Raw genomic sequence first — 14,856 nt, 5'->3', positions numbered from 1 at the left:
GAAGAAGGTGAAGCGCTTGAAGAGGAAAATGTAGTCTATATAACTCGGAGAACAATACCATATCGGAGGATAAGACGAAAAAATGGAAGAGGAATTGCCATCTAGTGTCCCGTAAAGACTGGAAATTTGTAGTCATCAAATCAAGGTATAAGAGCGTTGATATTACAGCAAGCGTAGATTCCACCTTTAAAAAAGATATATCGGGCAAGTACTGGATAACTGGATGTGAGATGGGGAGAAAATCAGATGGGATAGAGGCCAAGTGCTGATCTGCAGAAGAAACGCTAGCTTCAAAATAACAAGCGTTTATGAAGAGAAATAAAAATAGGGCAGTTAGAATAAAATGCTGAGTAATGTTTAGAACTAAAACTACTGTGTAATAAACTCATTCGCTCAATAAAAGGTTAATGATAGATTACTGAAGTTTCTTAACATTCATCATCATCATCATATCTTATCGCACCATTGAACGTTCTACCCATTGGAATGCTGTGTCGTTTGCTGTTCTTAGATATGATGATGATAATGAACGTACGTCAGCAAAGAAAGGTATACTGGGAATCTCCCATTCTTGATTGTACGTAAACACAGGAAGGTATACTAGGAACTGACCTTACTCGATAGAGTAAGTGCAGACAATGGAAGAAAAGCGTAGCTAGAAAGTGTCCGCACTTCATACAGTACTAATCTATCACACGGCGTTTTTTGCTTTGGTGATAGTGTCCCCAAAGTGGCTGTGTCCCAACATGAGTGCCTAAATGAATTAGATAAAATGTTTTACACAAAACTGTATGAGTAGACGTTAAACAAGAAAGGACTTTCTAATGATGAAGTAGTTATCTAAATATAGACTTTAACTTAACGTTTCTCCTAAATGATTGATAGCTAAGTAGGTATACTGATTCGTGACAGATAATCGCCATCAAGTTTCCGCCACAGGTTAAACCTATTTAATTTTGATAGCAAACCTTATAAAGTTACCACTGATAAAGGAAATCAACCTTTCTATAAAGCTGCCGTCTGAAAGAAGGATTTTCAATCATTTAGCAGCTTTCTTTAGGTTATGCCAGTTTGAGAGAGTCGCAGTGGGCATGTTATTAAGAGTAATGTAATAATGAGGTAATTTTTTCATTAGAAGAATTTCTACAGTAATCTCAATCACCAGGTTTATTGGAACATGTGAGAAAAGGCTACAGGAACTACAGGCTTGCATGAAGGACAAGACTTTTAGGGTCAATTATTTATCAGGTCAATTTACAAATCATTAAGCGAAGGAGAGAAAGGAATAATCACATCGATGTGAAACTTGCGGACTTTCAAAAAATGAACAAGGTCTTTATTGTTGCTTTAGCTGAAGTTACATGTGTGGAGACGTTCTCATAAGCGGTAGAACTTGATTTTTTATGATGCAGAATTTTTACTCCCCAAAATGGCCAACATTAGATTTTTTCTATGGTCGGTTTAATGATTTCTCCACAAATTACTGAGAAGCAGCCCGATCACTCATTTATTCCTTGGTGGTGGTTTTAGATTCATCCAGACTAGTGCTGGCATGGGCCTGCTCTTCAGGAGCCTGTAACTGATGATTGAGATTCTGATTTGAAAAGAAAAAGGTAAGTGAACAGTTATGGAAGTGTAGTTTATGGTGTGAACGATGCCCTCACTAGTGATACCAAGCGGCTCAATCTAACCACTGGGCTGGAAATGTAAAGGGGAGAGAGTGTCATAGTAGCCAGCGAATCCCAGTGAGTAGGGGAGCCTGGGGAGGAAGGAATGAAATTCGCGTCAGAGAAAAAAGATGGGAATGAAAGTTCCCTTTGGATAGACTGTAAAGCTTTGGATGAAAATGAATGCATGGCGACAGCAGAGAGGAAATTTAAATTTCTTTATGGTTTTCATGACGAGCTGAGTTTATTTAATATCATCACGGAATATAGAAAAACTGCATTAAGAACCAATACCCGAAACTGCAGAGAAAACAGGGCTATCGAAGAAGGGAGGGTGCAGAACAGACAAATAACCCTTTTCTGTTCGCTAAATCCCATTTGTAATATATGCAGGCAGAAAACGATAAATACGTTTCCTGCCATTTTTATCTGTCTTCCTCAATCCAAAGCTTGGCCAGAACAATTACATTATTTTGGATCTACGGAAGCATAAAAATAGTAGGTCGATGGGCGAGGTTCCTTTTTAAGATGACGTGAATACGGTGCAGCACTTGCCATGAAATGTAAGGCAAATTTGTCGAAAGAAAAATCCTACCAGAAGTGAAGAAACAAAAGTAAACTGAGATCATGAAAACTGTTTTGAGCAATATTCTTGCGATGCGCTCTAAAAAAGTGGTATTGTTGTACTTAATACAGTTTATTAGTCAGTTAGTCAATACTCAGTATGTTGCCTCATCAGACAACCATAAGACAGCCGTTTGATATTAGGAATAACTAGATATAGGCCTAAAATCAAGAAACTGATTTCCTGGATGTACTTCGATGAAGATCAGCAATAATGATCTCCTTAGAATAACTCGTGAGTGTAGACAGCACTAAGACTACGTAGGAAGACCCATTCAGACACTTCATGCACAGCATACAGTAATAATTTATTGAAACAATAATGTCAAAAGCTCCGGTGATTAGCATGTATTTGCATATGAATAGTAGAAGAAGAATTGTAAGAAAAGATGGCATAATTTTGTATGAAAGAACTTAATTACTTCCGCTATAAGAGTGGCTTTAAAAAGCCATTAGAGCAGATTTCAATAACTAAGAAATGACATGACGCCATGCTCATGTTCTTCTTTTGCCTTGCGGGAGGATAGGTAATTAAAATATAAAAAGCCTCCCCGTAATTATGAAGTATTTCTCTCTTACCATAACCTTCAAGTCCTTAAATGGCTATCTGCGATGCCCAGCGACCTCGCATAGAGAGCTGCTGCCCCAGTTACATAGTTGTGCCTCTTTCACCTTGACCGCAGGTTTCAATCAGGAAACCATACTGGGCCAAAATTATTTTGTCTGTTGATGTATTATAGGGTCCACGTCTATAATGAAAGACGAGACAGCCGATACATTTATGTGGGTGTGTGTCTGTGTAGTGACAAACGGAACATATTCGATTTTGCCCTTTTGCATGACTTTTCTACACCTCTGATATTAATTTTCACACTTTTCTTGTATTGCGTTTGCATTTAGAAATAATAACAACAATATTGCAAACAGATTTCTACTCTTGTACTCTAAATATGGACTAAAGATATCCAAAACGTTATTCTCTCATAGCGAATGTTGGAAATTGAGCTTGAGAAGCGATCCTTGTGACTAAAAGTAGCTTTTCAGAGTAAAATGTCATCTTCATGAGTGATTGGTCCTTATTCATTTCATGTTGGTGCAAAAGGACGAAAGAGAAAACTCCACGGTATGAATCTCCTTTTGTGGCCACGTCACTATTAACTTTCAAGGAAAAAATGACAGAAGTAATGAAACTAGTTAAATGTATAGCAAAATATGCACCTTAAAGGCTCGCTTCTTTTTTCTGTGAGATGAATGAACGCCATGAGAGCGATACAGCGCTTTCCATTTCTGATGCGAGTTGTTGTAAATAAATCATTCATCATATTTATTAAAAGTCCTTCGCTCTTCTTTCCTCCTCGTCTCCTTGGTGGCAGCTGGGCTGTTTGTTACAGTTATTGCTTAAGGAAACATCACTTATCACAGATCACTTGGTTCACATTTTAGAGGATCGGTGACAAATATCATGGGAATTGTTATTAAGGAAATAACGTGAGCCCAATCGGCAATTGGAATTCGCTAAGTGATGAAGTGATTTCCAGAGAAATGTTCTCATGGGAAGTTTGATAAACTTTCTCTTCGTAGATGAATACAGCTATAGATTTTATATATCTAGAGGAGAGAACTTCGCTGGAATTATTGCCTACAAGTATTGTATTAATTTATCAGAAGACTGTGATTCCTTTGGTGTCAGTTCATACTTGAAAATTCTTCGGTGTCTCAAACTGATCAAGCTTACTTTTCTACTTTGCTAGTCCGCTGGTATAGTGGTTAGTGTCGTGGTATGCCACTCAGATGTCAAAGTCAAAGCCAAAGTCGTTAGTTTCGGTCCTTCCCCAAGCCACTGCTTCTCGGGCTGACATCAGCCAGGTAACCTCAACTTCCCACCGTGACGTTACTCATCACTGGCTCGTTATCATGATCAGTTACTGCTGCAGTGTGGGGTCTGCGATGGGAGGTGGAAACCAACAATCTTTGGAAGCTTGAATATCAGGTCAATGGCCGCTGTGTGCTCGTTCCATGTGAATAGGTTTCATCTTCTGAAATAATAATAATTCTGTCCAGCATGGAGAAAACTGCGGAAAAAGAGAAGCTAAGTATAAGCTGGATGACAAACATAACAGAGAAAAGCTGATTGGGATTCAGGAAGAATTTGAGAGACAGGAAGGCTTCGCCCATTGCCGTTTTATCAGATGTATGATAATGTTGCTCGGGCGAAATCACCGAGATGTTATGTGTCACTCCCGTAGAGTTTCGCTCAGCGACGATGAACTGATTCCTTTGTCAGTAGACAGAAGAAAGTTTGGGTATTGTGGAATCGAAGCACATAAAGGAGTAAAAAAGTTGTGCAGGATAAACTGAAACTAATTACTTACTGTAATGACTCGAGTAACATTTTGAAAATTTCAATGGATTTAATTTGATAAGAATTCATATGAATTTCATTTTGTTTCCACACCGATATTAGTTAGCTATTCTATTCACTGGTCTTTCTACAACACGTTCTGAATAAAATTTTCCAAACTGAGGGGAAAATGGTGCTATATCATTAAAGAAGGATTGCAAATGTATAAAACTTCAAAGATTAGAGCAGGTAATTATTTTGGAGTTAACGGTAAACATACCCAGGCGATATCACTGGTGCGTATTGTGGGTAATTATCAGTTTTAGTGATATCGACTGCAGATGTTTACTAGGAGCTCCAAAAAACATACGGTGCTCCTTTGGCTCGTTATCTACACGTCGCCTCCGAATTGCTAGTATTTAACACGGCTGAAGCTCAATGGGACGCCATGTTTTGTACTAGCCCCTCTGTATTAATATAATTTGTCGACCACATAATATAGAAATGGGTGTATATAATACTTTGAAGCCCGAGGAGATAGTACTAAACACGGCTTCCCATTGAGCTTCCGCCATGTTTAGTACTAGCACCTTGGAGGTGACACGCAGATAACAAGTGAAAGTAGCAAAAAATATACTAAAAGTCAATTAAATCCTAATCACTCCATGAGGTAGACTTCTTGAAGTTCCTGTATTCTTATTATTATACTGGTTTAGTTCAGCAATTGTGCCTGATTCCTTTTCTTTGACAGCGTTATTGCAAATGAAACAGATTTTGTTATTCATATGATTATGATATGGATTACTTGGAGGTGAGATGCAATAACGTTCAGTACCACGCAGAATACTAGCAACAGTAAAGTGGAACAAAATTCTTAAAATTTTTCCCTTTTTCCCCTTCTTTGTTTACACACCGTTTATTAATTTATTGAATGATTTATTTCGCCCATTAATTTATTTTCGTATGCCATTCACGCTTGCATATTCTGGTTTGTGGAAATTCGGTAAGAGAGCAAGTGCAATATCTGTCATGCTGTATAAGGAGGCTTGTTCGCGATGAAGAGTAAATAACAGCCGATGGTTTCTGTTATTATTTTTTCAGTAGATGAAACCTATTCAGATGGAACAAGCACACAGGGCCATTCCAAAGAATATTGGTTTCAACCTCCCACCGCAGACCCCGCACTGCAGCGGTCACTTATCTTGATACAGAGCCAGTGATTTTTCATTGCCCGGGAGGAGATGCGAACCCTCGACATCTGAGTGACATTCCACGACACTAACCCACTATACCAGCGGACCAGGTAGTCTATGGGTAGTATAGAAACATTCATTTCCTCCGTCTTGTATAAAAGGTCTGATTTGAAGTTCTCGTGACATGAGCGCCATAAGGAATAACTAGTTTAATGGTCCAATCTAAAGGCTAAGGTGAAGCTATTACGGAGAAAAAAGAAATGCTGTTATATAACTGAATTTGCGCGAGATTTTGGTCGCTGACTCAGTTGGAAAGGTTATGGAATGAAGAAGCGGACCAAAATAAAAACTTGTCTGTGAAGGCCATCAGAGGAAAATAACAATACAATGCGAAATGTCTTCACTTGTGCTTTTGCATCGATAAAGTTTTACGTTCTAATTTGATTGTTCATATTTCACTTTCGCTGTCGTTCCCTCTCCATTTCATATTAGAAGAAGCCGTTGACTTCAAGAGTACCAGTATTATGCGAGACAAGATTTTTCATACGAGTTTTTCTTTTTCACTGTTTTTCTCAACCCAGAGGTATAGGATGCACTGACATCGGATATTCCCGTGCTCAAGTTGACTAGCTTTCAATCATTATGCTGTTCTTTGTGGTCATTAATTTCCAGATTTTCCAAAATCTTAATTCTCCATATCATCGAAGCTTTTCTAGCCCCTTTTGAAAGAGGTTTTGCCGATTTACACAGGGTTTTGTTTCTCGCAGTTTCAAAACCATTATTGAAATTTTTAATGTTCATTCTATTTCTTCTGAAGCTTTTTAATATTTAATAGTCAATGCATCATATATTATCTCAAAACGACATGAATAATGAGTTTTTATTTTTACCCATTTTTTTGCTGTCACTTTCCAAATAAAATTTTACTGGGATAACAACTTTAGTAACCATATGAGGCAGCATCATCTCCGCATTGTGGCTGTAACAGCTTTTTATTTTCGCCACTCTTTGTTTTTAGTTTGTCATTATTAGAAATAAGATGTAAGGAGTTGACCTCCTGAATAAGATGACGATGAGTGAATACCTTGGGAACCTCTTATCATGTGTCTGCCTATGAGAATTGGGCTTGACGTATACATGACGATATCAACCATAGCTAAGACAATATCTGATTTGATTTCTTTTTAATGGAATCCACCTATATCAGTCTCACAAGCTACACAATTTGCAGACACCTTTTACCTATCTAATCAAAATGAACCTTATTACCCAGCAGTAAATGTCCTCTGTTGATAGTAGAAGCCACAATATTAATTAGCACTGGCTTTCCCGCCAGCACACAATGAACTCAATAAAAGTCAGGCATAGACTTCACTGTATCTGCAGATGTTTAAGGGAAATAAAATCCTAAAAAATAGTGATATGAAGTGTGAACCGGTAAAAAATAATCGAATGTTCTGGATAATACTGTATGAAACTCTCAGCCAAGGCCCATGAGACTCTCAGCCAAGGCCCATGAAACTTTCAGCCAAGGCCCGGTGGATGGCATCTATAGCGGTCAACAGGACTGAAAGTAATCATGAGGTAAAGAGAAAGTTATTTTTTAAGGACGTATATAATGTTTCATAAAACGAACTTCCTGGATGACAAATAATTTCTGCTTTCTTGCTGATAAAGGCATCTTGGCGAGGCTGGTGCTGCTGATTCGTTTTCATGGCATTTCTGCGAAACCACAGACCATCTATCTAGTCAGACTGCTATCGTCCCAATAAAAAAATCTAGCGTCTTTTCCACCAAAAACCTACCAAATTATGGATAAAAAAAAAAGAAATAGGAAACTTTTCCGTGCTCTTTGGGAGTGTTTTGTGTTTCCTTACTAACCTTCTTGTTATAATATTAACCTTAACTGTTCGCAGATTTATTGGTATCGGAGCACTTACATTCAGCTATTAACAGTTATTGTCAAGATAGCACAGGATGTTTGTGTTCATACCTATTGTAGTGTACGTATTCTGTCTTCGCAGTTTTGCCTCTCTATTCGTTTATATGAACTCCGGGTCGTAAAATCACTTGAGGTGTTGCGAAGGGTTTTTGCCCAGTGGATTTTTGCCCTCGTAAAAGAGAACGACTTGACTGAGGTTCTAGACATCTCCAGACTCCGTTCTTCCCTCGCGGGTTGGGTGTGGTCTCCGCGGTAGCAGCTATTCAAGACCGGGGTAAGGTAACGATCCCTTATCGTTCTCCTTGTATTCTCATGGTGGTAAATCACTGAACGCGAGCTGACAAAAACTTGTCATTTATACTCCAGGAACATAATGATCATTGAATGGCTGGTCTGCTCGTTCGTGGGAAGTCGCAAACCTACGATAGGTTTGGAATTCAAGTCACTTTCTTTTCAGTAGCTCATCTGTATGCAAGGTAACGAGTGTTTGGATGTCAAGTTGGACGTTACAGTGGTCCATATCTCATTTATGTTACTAAAAGTTGATGCATGCAATCGAGGAATGGGAGAAACCGAAACTGATGGCGAATTTTCATCTACTCACTCACCTCCCGTCAATAATAAATGTTGCAATAACGCAGGTCTTCCATTTCCATTGTAAAATATCTGATGTTGTACAAAATGAAACAGCACTCAGATGGAAAAAAAAAAAACAACGTGCTAATCAAACTTCCAGAGAACAGAATGCCTAGATAGGATTGGAAGACATGGATTTAACAAGCAAAAGTTGATTTATGCGCATAATAAAGAAGCATGATATATGGAAATGAACTCATGAATACGTGTTTCACAGGAATAAATTTCTGACTCGCCACGGGACATTAGCTATTCGGACACAGAGGTCATAAAAGGAATGGAACATAAATACTACGTACGAGCTCATTTCCATCATATCTCACAGTGGAAGGATTACGTCGAATGAAATGTTAGTAATTCGAGCGCTGATGGGTCGGGGGATTTGGGTAAAATTCTCTGGAGTGTTAGGCCTTAATCGCCAGCCCGGGGAAAACTCCAAGTTTGTAGTACTTAAGTTTTAACTCCTTGTATGACCTCTTAATCCTAATTAATAATACCCTGGACTCTCATATATATATATATATATATATATATATATATATATATATATATATATATATATATATATATATATATATATATATATATATATATGTATGTATAACTGAATCACGAAAGTTTGGAACGTGATAGATCCATAAATAAAGGTATAAGCCACGAAGGAAAAATAAACAACGGAGTTTCTGAAAAATCTTTCGACTCAACGTCCTTTACTGCTGAGTAAAGGACGTTGAGTCGAAAGATCTTGCAGAAACTCCGTTGTTTATTTTTCCGTTCGTGGCTTATACCTTAATATATATATATATACACACATATATATATATATACAATATATATAATATATATATATAGATATTATATATATATCATTATATTATATTATATATATATATATATATATATGTATATATATATATAATATATATGTGACGGTACTTACTTTCTTTGCACAGATCTAAGGTAACGTGTGCCGACACTGGAGGCTATACTTTGGAGAATTAGGCTTATATAAATTCTTCTTGTCTAGCTCAATGTTCTTAATCTGGGATTCGTTAAAAGGGTTCAAATTTTGGATGAGAAATTAAATTGATATATCCATACAAATTACGTTTTATTCTTCGGTAGGGATTCTTACAAATGGTTTTTCCACCTTCTGAGTTACTGGGCTCTTGGACTGATAAACTTAATTGGCACTTGTCGCAATTACGAGTCTATAGGCACGAGGGAATTTTACTGAGTATTGATTGTCACTTTCACTGTCTTTGATTGCTTCGCACACCACACTTTTGCACTTGTTCTTCTTCTGGGGATTCTTCTGTCTTTCTCCCTCTTCTCTGCCTGTTGCTGCGCCACTGGTTCTCCTCGTTCCCCTCTTCGTCGTTATCTTCTCTCGACTTCTCTGTTCCCCTTTTTTCTCTGCTCCCTTTTTCTGCCTGCTCTCTCTCTGTCTCGCCTTTTTGTTCAGTTGAAATCTCCTTAGCCCCGCCTTTGGATTTTTGGATTCTGACTGGGTGTGGCATTTTCTGAAAGACTTTTTGTGTCTTAGTGGCTACTAACTTCATACGAGACCGCCTTCCTCCGTCAGGTCTTCTACAGTAATTTGTAGGCTTTGAATTTGTATACGCCTCCTTCTTCATGTCCTGGCTTCTTAGGGGCGTATCCCTTGGTAACCTCATAGGTCATTCGTTGATACCCCTTTTGGGCTGTCTTATGACCAACACTCATGGCTTTTGATTCGTCGATACTAGAGGCCTATATTTGGGAGGGTGGAGCTTTTAAGAATTTGGTACTTCCCTCTTTCTAACAACGGGTCATAGAATTCCTTTTTAACGTATGCCAGATGGCTCTCTCTGACCTGTTCACGAAAGGAACGCCGATTAGTCATAGGCGCTAATGAGAGTAGTTTCTAATTTCTCGAAGATGCCTGGGCGATATCCCTCATCGACCATAATCTCTTGTTGGTCACTAACTCGCTAGGTACGGACAGAGGCTTTTTGGGGGAGATGAAAACCAGATGTCTGATGGCTAAAAGCCTAATGTTTGGAGTAACAAAATCCCTTCGCTAAGAAAAATCATTATCTTTCCCTTTTCTCTTTTCTTCCTTATTATCCGTTTCGTGCCTTTTTCTTAAGTATTATTAAGTTATTGTCTTTTGGAATAACGACACTGTGCCGCACTATTACAGTCTCGGCCCGCTACCTCGCTGACTCCGACAGCGTTAACTAAGCTGAAGCAAATATTATACCTACAAGAGGACTCCTAACTTATGCTTCTTGGAAATCATTTTGAAACTTTAACTCAAAAACATCAAAAGTGAATGTAAACATGAGCAAATCCTTGATTAAGTAACGTTAAAGGCAACAATCAAAATTGAATGTAAGCATGAATAAATTCTTGAGCAAGTAACATTCAGAGAAACATTAAAACTGAATATGAACATGAACAAATACTTGATTAAGTAATATTAAAAGAATCATCAAACTGAATTCAAATATGAGTAAATCACATTAAGAAACATGAAACTGAATGCAAACAAAATAAATCACCAAAAAATAAGAAAAACTGAAAGTTAAACATACATAAGCCCTTAAGTCATAAGTTATATAAATGCATGGTAGAAGCAAAAAATAATGGTAACTATCCAAGTTTACAGTACATGATTGGTTCAGTCCTCAGTCCTATTCTATCTAGGTGGATATCGTCTTTCTTTTATGGAAAATAAATTTCGTTATCTGTTGACGAGACTTGATGGCTTCTTGTTTGCGGCGACCTGCTGCTTGGAGGCAAGTCCTGGGAGAAAATATCCTTGTGTATTTGTATGCAATAACAAGTGTGTCTTTGACTTCCTACTGAGATTGTGTATTGTGTTTATGCAAAATTTCATTGGACATTCTTACTGTAATTTCTGAGTAACCTTGTACATTAAACAATATAACTTCACTGCTTGATACTAAAACAAAATTGGCAACTCAGTTAAAGGAACCGGTTAGTGGTTAATACTTGTGGGTTTCTTCTACTGTGACAACAATTAGTAAGCTTTCACCAATCAATATCTTGTTAGTAAGTTTTCAACAACTACTATCTTGTTAATGAGTCTTCATCGATTAACTTCTTGTTAGTGAGTCTTCATCGATTAATATCTTATTAGTAAGTTATCATCAATCAACATCTTTTGGAATTGAACAAAGTAAGTGTATTAATTACCCCTTCAAAGTCATAATCATTTCTGAAACGAATTCTCTTATCTTAAAATCACTTAATGTCTATCTTAACCCGTCTTATTTATTCTTTTACTTCTAAGAATGTTCTTATGGAACGATTAAACTTAATATACGTCTTGAAATTCTTATACTGCGCATTTAATCGTTTCTTACATACCCAAATAATTCCCTTCAAGTCAAAATAAATTTGAAGTTAAGTGCACTTAACCCAAAACTCTTGCTACAAACCGACTAATTAAAGTAAGAATTGCAACAATAAAAGATTATTCCTAAGTCGACCGATGAAGGTAAACTTAGCAATAACGAAATCAAATAAATACATGGGAATAATTGGATGAATTAATGGGTTTGCTCTTCTGTTTCACTGAAAAGTGACTCTTCTATTTCTTAGGTTATATCTAGTTCCTTCTTCTGGAATTTCTTCTGACGTCTCTGTCATTTCGGATTCTTCAACTTCTTTGGTTCTCTTGACCTTGTCCTTGTTTATCCAAAATTCTTCTTCTTCTAATGATTCAGCATATGTGGAAGGCATTTGGTTATTCATTTTCTTAACCTTTATCTTAGTTTCTTGTACGTCTACGACCTTGTATGGTCCTGTGAATTTTGTGGCTAACTTATAATTAATACCACTTCTTTTACTCCTTCTTAATATAGACTTCATCCCCTTTCTTGTAGTCTACAGGCCTTAATCCTTCTTGATGCTTCTCTATCATATTCTGCTGGGCTTCTTCTAGATTCTTGTGCAATTGCTTGTGGATTACTTTAAAGTTTCCGATTCTTATCTTCATGATATCTTCAGAGTAATTAGGCTGTATTGGCTGATTCAGCCATGCATAAGGTAATCTGGGTTCATATCCCATCAAAGCTTTTATGGGAGTTGCACAAATACTCGTATGATGCCTTGCATTTAATGACAATTGGACTAAAGGTAAATTGACGTCCCAGTCAGGATCCTGTCCTACTGTGTGACGTAATACGTCTAAAACCTTCCTGTTATTCCTTTCTACTAAGCCATTACTAGCTGGGTGATACGGCTGTATCGCTACCTTTTCTACCTTAAAGGCGTTACAAATTTCTTGAACTAACGAGTTGTTGAACTCGGTCCCATTATCAGAAATAATGAGCTGTGGGGCAGAATATCTGCAAAATATCTTATCAAAGAGAGCGGTTGCACATTCCTTGGCACTTTTACTAGTTAGTGGTACCAACTCTGTATATCTCGTGAGCGCGTCGATACATACTAGTATATTCTTATTCCCTTTACTCGTGGTATGAAGATTAGTGATAAGATCAATAGATACTCTTTCGAAAGGAGTCTGTGGGATAGGATATTTCCCTAGTGGTACTTCCTTGTCTGTTCTTCCCTTGTAGCTGTTGCATGTATTGCAGCTCTTCACATAATTACTAACATCCTTGTGAATTCCCTTCCAATGGAAAGTTCTTTGAATTAATCTAATTGTCTCATCCCTTCCTGGGTGAGCTCTCATGTCATCGTCGTGCATTAGCTCAATGACCTTGTTTCTTAGACTCTTAGGTACTAACCTTTTGTGCAGTACACCTAGAAATTGACCAAATGGATCATATTCGTGACACATCCAAATTAATACGCCATCTATGTCCGTTAATGCATCTGTGGGACATCCAACCTTCCTACCTAGTTCGGTTAATTCTTGTTGGCTGTGTTTTCTTTCGTTTCTAACGTATTTGAACAGTTCTCTTATATCTTCATCTCTTTCTTGTTCCTTTATGAAATTTTGCCGGGAAAGCTCCTCTGTATAGTGCATGGTGAGTACATTTACGTCATTGCACATTGTTTCATTCTTTTCTTCTTCTTGAATCATCATATTTATACTATCACCTTGTGACACATATCTTGATAATGCATCTGCTACCTTATTCGTCTTCCCAGGGACATATCTCACCTCTATATCATAATCTTGGGCTGTCATGAACCAACGGGCTCTCCGTCCAGAAAAATTAGGGTTCTTTAGCATTTCTACTGCGGCTGAATGATCCGTGAACACGGTTATCTTGTAACCAAAAATGATATATCTGAAATGCTTTAAAGCGTCTATTATAGCTAGAGACTCGAGGTCTGTTACTGAGTAGTTCACTTCTGTGGGCTTTAATTTCCTACTGTAATAAGCTATCGCATTATACTTATTATCTTGTCTTTGCATTAAACATGCTCCTATACCAATGTGGCTTGCGTCCGTGGCTAAAAAGAATTCCTTGCCAAAGTCTGGGAAGCTAAGTACTGGGGGGTGTGTTAATCTTTCTTTCAATTCATCAAATGCTTCTTGCTGCTCGTTTGTCCATGTAAATGATACGTGTTCCTTTAAAAGTTCAGTTAGTGGAGCTGATATGACTGCAAAGTTCCCTATGAACTTGCGGTAAAAACCTGCTAAACCTAAGAATGACCTTACGTCCTTCTTGCACTGAGGTGTAGGATATTCCTTGATTGACTTTATCTTTAAGTCGTTTACTTCTACGCCCTTTTCACTTAGTGTATGACCAAGGTAGTCTATTTTCCTTTTAAGGAAGTTACACTTCTTTAGTTTAAGCTTCAGGTTGGCTTTTCTTAATCTCTTTAGGACTTCTCTGACTAAGTCTATATGTTCCTCTATAGTGTCTGTTGCTATTACCAAATCATCTATGTAACAGTGTACGTCCTTGCCTAGTAAATCGCCCAAAATTTTATCCATTAATCTTACAAAAGTTACCGGGCTTGACTTTAGACCAAAGGGCATTCTTACATACTGGTATCTGCCGTTACTAGTGGAAAAAGCAGTCAAAGGTTTACTTTCTTCGTCTAGAGGAATTTGCAAGAATCCCTGCAATAAATCTATAGTGGTGAAGTAGCTCTTAGGACCCTATAGGTGGCGATAAGATCTCGCATTGACGGCATTGGATAAGGATCATTTTCAGTAATTTGGTTCAATTTTCTGAAATCCACAACTATTCTATAAGTTTTGTCCCTTTTAGGAACTAGCAAAAGTGGAAAAGACCATGGGGATTTAGATGGTTCTATTATTCCTTGCCTATTCATTCTTTGTACTTCTCTTTCAATGATCTCCTTCTGGGAATGTGCTACTCTGTAAGCTGGTATGTAAATTGGCTTGGTGTTTGATGGAATGTCTATCTTGTGCGTTATTTCGCGTGTATTTCCCAAGGTGTCGCCGTCTAGAGCGACTATATCCTGATATTCGCACAATAAGTCTATGAATTCTTC

The sequence above is a fragment of the Macrobrachium nipponense genome, chromosome 11 (genome assembly GCF_015104395.2).
Source record: "Macrobrachium nipponense isolate FS-2020 chromosome 11, ASM1510439v2, whole genome shotgun sequence".
NCBI lineage: Eukaryota > Metazoa > Arthropoda > Malacostraca > Decapoda > Palaemonidae > Macrobrachium > Macrobrachium nipponense.
This window is presented reverse-complemented; position numbering follows the sequence as displayed.